Source organism: Zalophus californianus, chromosome 12 (genome assembly GCF_009762305.2).
Source record: "Zalophus californianus isolate mZalCal1 chromosome 12, mZalCal1.pri.v2, whole genome shotgun sequence".
NCBI lineage: Eukaryota > Metazoa > Chordata > Mammalia > Carnivora > Otariidae > Zalophus > Zalophus californianus.
Genome location: NC_045606.1, coordinates 21,865,342 through 21,873,481, shown reverse-complemented (window position 1 = coordinate 21,873,481; position 8,140 = coordinate 21,865,342).

Sequence of the window (8,140 nt, the reverse complement as noted above, 5' to 3'; positions counted from 1 at the left end):
AGAGAGGGAGGGAGGGAGGAATTAGATTAAAGAGAGGTAGTTTCAAGCAGATAACAAATGCCATTAGGAACAGTTGGGAGTTATTAAAGGTTTCTGAGCAGAGAAAGGATAAAATCAACACTTGGCTGTGGAAGGAAGCCCTGGCGGTCCGTCCACGGTGAAGCAGAGGTGGGAGACTCTGGCAGGTGCTAACATCATGTGAGCGATAAGGAGGCCTGAGCACCCAGAATGGAGGAGAGAGATGGGAGGGCTCTGGAGGATGGAGAAGCAGCAGGACTCCATCCTCTGGAGGATGGAGAAGCAGCAGGCCTCAGGCTTACTGGATGCAAAGTCAGGGACCATCTCAGGCTCCAAGCCTGAGTGAAGAAGAGGATGGGAGGAGGACCAGATCAAGAAGGGACCTCATTACATTTTTTGATATACAAAGCGTGAGGGGTTCTCAGGTCACCCAGATGGAAACACTCATCCAGCCAATAAGCATAGACTAAAAAGATGGACATACTCCAAAGAGAATGAAGTTCAGACGAGAGACTGAGCCTAAGATAAGATTTGGGGACCAACTCCCTAGAGCCTTGCTGGGACTCACTCTCAGAGATTCTGATGTAATTGACTAAGATGGGACCATTTGGGAGGGGAAATGTCCTACGCCTTACAAATACATCCATGTAAGTATCAGCATGCAGAGTGCTTTGTTACAGAAAGCAAGGATTCTGGAAAGATTTGCCTTCTATCTCAAGTCCATGAGCCACCGGGAAAGATGTGAGCCAATTTATGATCCCCATCTTTAAGAAGAGAATGAAAGTGAGCTGCAAGTGGTTCAGCTGCAAAGAACATGAAGAAATTCATAGAAGGAAGACTTCAAAACCGACAGTCCTGTCTGCCACACTTTTCACACGTTAAAGATTAACAGAGGTCGTGAGACTCAGTGGCATACCTTCCAATTACTTCTGTGTTATCTCTCATTAATAGGAACCCCTGGATTCTTGCTTCTTGATCTGGATTGCCAACTCGGAGATGCCCTTAGTTGTGCCTCAAAGCAAGTTCGTGTGGGCAAATGAGCAGCTACAGGATAAAGACCAAGAAACTATATATATTTAGTACGTATGTGTATGTATTGTGTATATTTGTGCATACACACACACACACACACACACAAACTCACACATGTACACCCACACACAGACTTGCACATGAACACAGACATATACCCAGGGACTCCAATTTCAACATTGTGACAAAATAACATATACATCCCAAAGTACATAAAAACCTATGGATAACTTTTTTGGTTTTAAAGCAGACACATGTGTAATCATCATCTAGGCTGAGAAAGAATCAGGGACCCTGACTTGAGCCTGGCACAGAGTAAATATTTGCCACGTATACATTTTTTTATTGTTGTTACTATCAACTGAGGGATACGTAAACATTTTCCGTGATGCTGAGAGTCTCAGTATTTATGGGGTGTTAGCCATGGGCCAGGAACGGTGCAGCGGTCTGAGACTGTAACCATGAACTAGGCAGGCACTACCCACAGAGAGCTTACAGTGCTCGAACCCCCGGGAAGGTAAATGGTTCCCATGCAAAGTGTGAGGGGCTCTCAGGTTACCCAGAAGGAAATATTCACCCAGCCAGTACTCACAGACTAAAGATGGAGATGCTCCATCAAACCGGCATGAAGCATTTGAGCACTACTGGAGATGAAAGCTAGTTTCCTGGAATTAAAGCTACGAAGGAGAGGTGAAGGGGCCAGAGGTAGGTCCAGTGCGCGGACTGATGCGGTGGGAGGGGCGGCCTGGCAAATGGCGGCCGAGCTAGGGGTTGAATGGGCGCAGGTGTCAGATGAGAACAATGGTGGCAGGAGCTGCATGGAGGAGCCCGAGCCTCAGGGAACGAGGTGACCAACGTGCTCCAGTTTGCCAAGGACTGTCCTTGTTTTCAAACCGTGAGTCAGTATCCCCGCAAACCCGTCCGTCCCCGGCAAACCAGGATGGAAGGGCACATGGCCAGGACTGGCAAATCTGAGGGTCCCACAGGAGCCAGTGCCCCGAGGTGCAGAGGAGGACGAGAACTGGCCAGCAGGAGGCTGGAGAGCCACGGGGTCCAGGACTCACAGGGCCTAACAGGCCTGAGCCAAGATTTGAGCCTCCACTTAAAAGGCAGCAGGAAGCTACTTCTGGGTTTTCACTGGGCAGAACAACCTGTTGCTTTACATAACACTCTGGCCTGGAGAGTGTTTGCTCCCTTCTCCCTGCCTCTGTCCCTTGACTTTAGTCCCTTGTCCCTTCCTCTCCATCTTCTGTGGGAGGTTCCAGCCCTCCCAGGCTGCTGGCACTGAGCTCAGTCTCCTGGAACTTCTGTCTCAGACGGATGAGGCCAGCCTTTTCCAGAGGACTCAGGAGCCCTGGCTGCTGCATTGGCAACTTTGCAAAGAACTTTCCCGTCTGATCAGTACACACACTCGCAACTCTTCTTTTATAGGTCCTCCACTCTTTCCTCCATCATCCAGGTGTGGACTGAAGATGCATCCCATGCTTCTACGATCAACCCTCATGATGCGTAGCATATAATAGGCATTCAATGAATACTTGCTGAAAATTGGATATTTTTTTTTAAATGGCCTCATTTCTAAATCCAATATAGTTTCCCTTGAATAAGAATGCTCTCAACACAGTAAGTGGCCCTGACTAGTCAGAGTGGACAGTTTGCAATTTTCTCAAATTTTCCGCTACTATTTCTACAAAAATACTGACAGAGTGGCTTGATGTTGTCCTTTGGAGAACTGCCTGGGATGAAACCTAGCTTCTGCAACTCACCCAAGTGCTTTATTCAAAATAAGCCCATATAACTATTTCCCCTTGACTTTCTCCCGCTCATGCTCAGGCCCAGCCTCATCCCAAAGCTAGCAGGGCTTGAGCAGAATGTGACTCTTATTTCAGGAAGGTAAGGTCACGGCCAGAGCAATGATAGGGTAGGCCTTCTTGTTCCAGCCGTCCTTGCTCAAAACCCAGGGAGAGATTTTCCACTAATATCCTTGGCTAAATTCTAGCACACTGTGTCCAGCTGGTCAGCATTCCCTAGATGAACTTGGCCTCCCCACTGTAAATGTTTGCTGGAAGCATGCAAAAGGCCCCTGAGGATTTTGGCCTTGTACTGGTCCAGACTCCCTCTGCCTCTCTGCTCCAATCGCAGCTCTTCACAATGACACACACACAAACAGACACCACGGATCCCATTTGACTCCCTGCCCAGGCTCCTGTCACCACCTGAGCTCTCTGTTCTGACCTCCCACGATCAAGACCCTCATGATCAGCTCTACACTAACCTCCCCACCAGACCATTCACAGCCCAACTCAAACTGTATTTCACTCTCTGTTTTTAGTCTGAGCCAACAAATACAAAGCCAAGATTTTTTTTCTTAACCATTGCCATTATCAAGGAGGTAATGGTATGAGGGCATGTAGTGTTTTAAAGTAAAGTGAGGTATGGGTCTCTTAAAACATGAAGGAGTCATCTGGAACACACACCCATACTAAGGGGGTTGGGGACAGCCAGAGATGGTTTTGTCCTGAATTCTCAGCCAAGATGCTTTCAGAAAGAAGCAGTGAATTGTGTCAACCACCTTCCAGAACACTAGCTGCTGTCCAAAAAGGTGTATTTCTCACTCAGGTAACAGGTCAGAAGTTGCTGATTGAAGAAGTCGATTTTCTTTATTTAGTGATTCAGAGGCTCGTGTTCTTTTACCCTATAACTCCACCATTCCCTAAAGCCTTGCTTCTGAGAAGTGGTCTGAGCATCAGCAGTACTGCCATCCCTGGGAGCTTGTTAGAAATACAAGATCTCAGGCCCTGCTTAAGACCCACTTATACTGGCACTGCCTTTTAAGAAGATCTCCAGGTGTGGGTGACTCATACACACAGAAGTTTGAGAAGCCCTGCCCTAGAACCTCAGAGCTCCCAGCACCAGACTGCGGAAAGAGAAAAAGGACATGGAGTGAGTACTGCACACACACACCCCCTTTTTTTTTTTTTTGCTTCATTAAAGTCTCAAATGACAGGTCACTCCCAATCCCATTCCATTGGTGAGAACTAGTCACATGGCCACACAACTGGACACAAAGCACTCTGGGAAATGTAGTTCCTGACTGGGCAGCTGTCTGACAGTAACCACTCCACATTAAGAAGTTGGGAAGATAGATTTTAGTGGACAAACAGACATCTCTGATGTTCACACTTCCTCAATGAACAGGTGACCGAAGGGGAAACAGTATTTTGACAGCAAATACCAGACCCTACACCAGGCCATGCACCACATGTACATGCAGAGGAGAAACAAGTAGGGGTCTATTAACAGAGAATACATCATGGTGAGGGTTTCAAAATTGAATCTGTAGGCCCTCACAAGTGCAGAAGTCACAGTGAATGGACTGCAAAGAGGAGAAGACTTGATCAAGGTCAGGAGCAGTAACAAACAATGAGGAAATTAGCTTTTAGTCAGCATGAGCTATGTTGCCCAGCACCTTTACGTATGTTGTGCAGTTTTATCCAGAAAGCAACGTCATATGCTCGCAATATTCTCCCCACTCCTCCAAAACTGCTTTTGTTAAGACCACACAGTCTCATCCCAAGACTTAACTGTAAAGCTACGCAGTATGTCTCAATGTTGGCACAATTAATATTTTGGGCGGGATAATTCTTTGTGGTGGGAGGCTGTCTTGTGCATTATAGGATATTTAATAACATCTCTGACTTCTACCCACAATTATGACAACCAAAATTGTCTCCAGACATTGTCAAATACCCTGGGGTGTGGCAGGGTGGAAGGGGGGCAAAATTGTCCCCACTCGAGAACCACTGAGCTACAACAATCAAAACAGTAAGGTATTGGCAAATGACAGACACATAGATCAATGGAACAGAATAGAAAGTCCAAAAACACATCCATATTTATACAATCAATTAATTTTCAACAAAGTCTCAATGGCAATTTAAAGGAAGCAGAATAGTCTTTTCAACACTTAGTCACATGCAAAAAAATAATGTACTTGAACATACCTCACACTGTATACAGAATTTAACTCAAAATGGATCATAGACCTAACCATAAAACCCCCAAATTTAAAAGACACTTTTAAAGATAGAAAATAAAAAGCCACAGACTGGTAGAAAATATTTGTAAAACAAAAATTTCATACAGGAGTGCATATATTTTTTAAAAGTCTGAAAATCAAAAAATAAAAAATACATAACTCAATTTATAAAAGGCATGAAAGATTTGTAGATACTTCACCAAAGAAAATGCACAGAAGGCAAATAATTACATAAAAATATGCTCAACATTATAAGCAAAATAAGTCAGTCAGAGAAAGACAAATGCCATATGATTTCACTCATATGTGCAATTTAAGAAACAAAACAGATGAACATAGGGGGTAAGATAAGAGAGAGGCAAACCAAAAACAGACTCTTAACTATAGAGAACACACTGAGGGTTGCTAGAGGAGTAGTGGGTAGGGGATGGGCTAAACGGGTGATGGGTATTAAGGAGCATACTTGTGATGAGCACTGGGTATTGTATGTGAGTGATGAATTACTCAATTCTACACCTGAAACTAATATCACACTGGATGTTAACTGCAATTTAAATAAAAACTTGAAAAAGAAATGTTAAAAAAAAAAAAAGATAGGCTCAACATTATTAGTCACTAGGGAAATGTAAATTATAACCCCAGAGAGGTATCACAACACACCTACTAAAGTGACTAAAATTTTACAACTGACATGCATGGATAGTGAGAGTGCAAAATGATACAACACTTTGGAAAACAGTGGGCAGTTTCTCATACAGCTAAAATGCATTTGCCATATGACCCTGCAATCCCACTCTGAGGCACCTACCTAAGAGACAATAAAACCTATGTTCACATAAAAACCTGTATGTGAATTTTTATAGTGGCTTTATTCTCATTTGCCAAAGAAAACCAAAGCTGGAAACAGCTCAGTGCCCTTCAACCTGTAAATGGATACACACACTGTGGTGAATTCATACACTGGAATATTACTCAGCAATAAAAAAGACCAATGTACTGTTACACACAGCAATATGAATGAATGTCTGACACGTACTCTGCTGGGTGGATGAATCCAGGCTCAAAAGGCTACATGATGGATGGTTCCATTTATATGACTCTGGGGGCCAGGAAAGATAGTGGTGGCCACAGGCTATGGGTCGGGGAGGTGTTGTCCACAAGGAGGCTCAAGAGAGCTTTCTAGGTGGCGAAACTCTAATTTGACTGTGGTGACAGTCACATGACTCCATGCGTTTGACTCATGGAGTCAAAACTCAAAGAACTCTACGCTAAAAAGGACGAATTTCACTGATGTGAATCGTAGCTGAAACAATTATATATGAGTAAGATTTCTAATTAGAATTTTAGAAAGAAAATTAATCACTTAAGAACTTAAATAAAATGCTCTGATTATAATAAAACACAAGTCAGATCCTGTCATTCCGCTGCTGATGCTTGGCATCCAACATCCCCTTCACATACACCTGACTTCAATTCCTTCCACTCTCCTCGGCTACACTGATTTCCTTGCTCTTCCTGGAACTTCTCTTTCTCTTTTGTTCGAACGCTCCTCCCTCAATTCCTTCATGGCCTTTGTGCAAATGTCACTTTATCAGAGATCTTTCCTGATCTGATTCTGTCTCTCAATATTCCTTCTCCCCCTTACTCTGCTTTATTTCTCTCCATAGTACTCCTCACGCATTTATTTTTATTTTTTATTTTCTTAGAGAGAGGGAGAGAGAGGGGTGGGGGTAGGGGCAGCTGGAGAGGGAGAGAGAGAGAATCTTGAGCAGGCTCCATGCCCAGCTCCAGCCCAACGTGGGGCTCCATTTCACGACCCTGAGGTCGTGACCTGAGCTGAAATCAAGAGTCCAATGCTTAACCGACTGAGCCACCCAGGCACCCCTCATGCATTTATTTTTCATTTATTTCCCGTTTGCATGTACTACAATGTAAACGACTTCATCTTTATCTGCTTTTATCACCTTCGTCTCCTAAGACTGTTCCTGAAACGTAGTGCTTCGTAAACACTGGTTGCATGAATGCATAAATGGATGAATGGGTGCAGGATGGAGAGAGGGACAGAGTGGGGCGAGGGGGAGAGCAAGGTATGGGTGGAGTGGGTGTTGGAGTTGATTGGATATTCTCTTTTAGAGAATTTGAATACAGAACATGAAGTGAGAGTAGGCAGCAATTGTAACAATAAAAACAGACACAAAAGAAACCGATTTACCAAAAAGGTTAAATACGAAATTAGGAGCCACAGCTACATGCTTTTCTGAAGGACAGTAAAGCTGTTAAACATGCATATGGTAAACAAACATATCACAATCTCCTAAACCGCAGTCCCCTTCTCCCTGAATCTCCTCTTCTCTGTCTTCTTTACTCCTGTGAGTATCCCTACAACAGTCCCTCTTGGACTAAGACACCCCGTATGTGTCACTCAAAGACCCTAACCACCCAGCACTCATGCCCCACTCTCTGTGAGGGACCCGGGTGTCCATGTTTTTCCCTGCTAGAAACACAATGCCCTGTACAGGTCTTGGGGGCAGGAGTCAGAGAGGAAAGCCACTCTCCTGCCGGCCTCAAAGCAGTGTGACAACAGAATTCTGTGCCCCCGAGGAGACCCCAACAGCAGTCCCTACATTGGAACAACTTGTCCCGTCATGCCCCTTAACCTTGGTTTGGGTGGGCAGCCTTTATCCTCCCAACTCTTATCCCCACTCCATTCTGACACTCTTTTTTCTGATCTCCTTCCCCCAAGCCCTTCCACTGAGCCCTCTGAAAATCACCAGTAAAATCTCCATAGCCTTCAAATCTGAATTTGCCTGAATCCAGCGTGCTATCACTGGAACTTGACTTCCCCCCGCAGATACTGTTTCCCCTGAAGCCTCTCAAGTGGTGGCTGTTTTCTCTACCATGTCTCTCGTTCCATGAGAATCTCTTGCATCTCACTGCCAATCTCAGCCCCTTCTACATCTTCTTCCCTAAAACGCCTAGCCTTGAATCTCTTGTCATCTAACCAACCATAGGGATTCTCTCTCTCCTTTTCTGATACATGCATTCATTGCT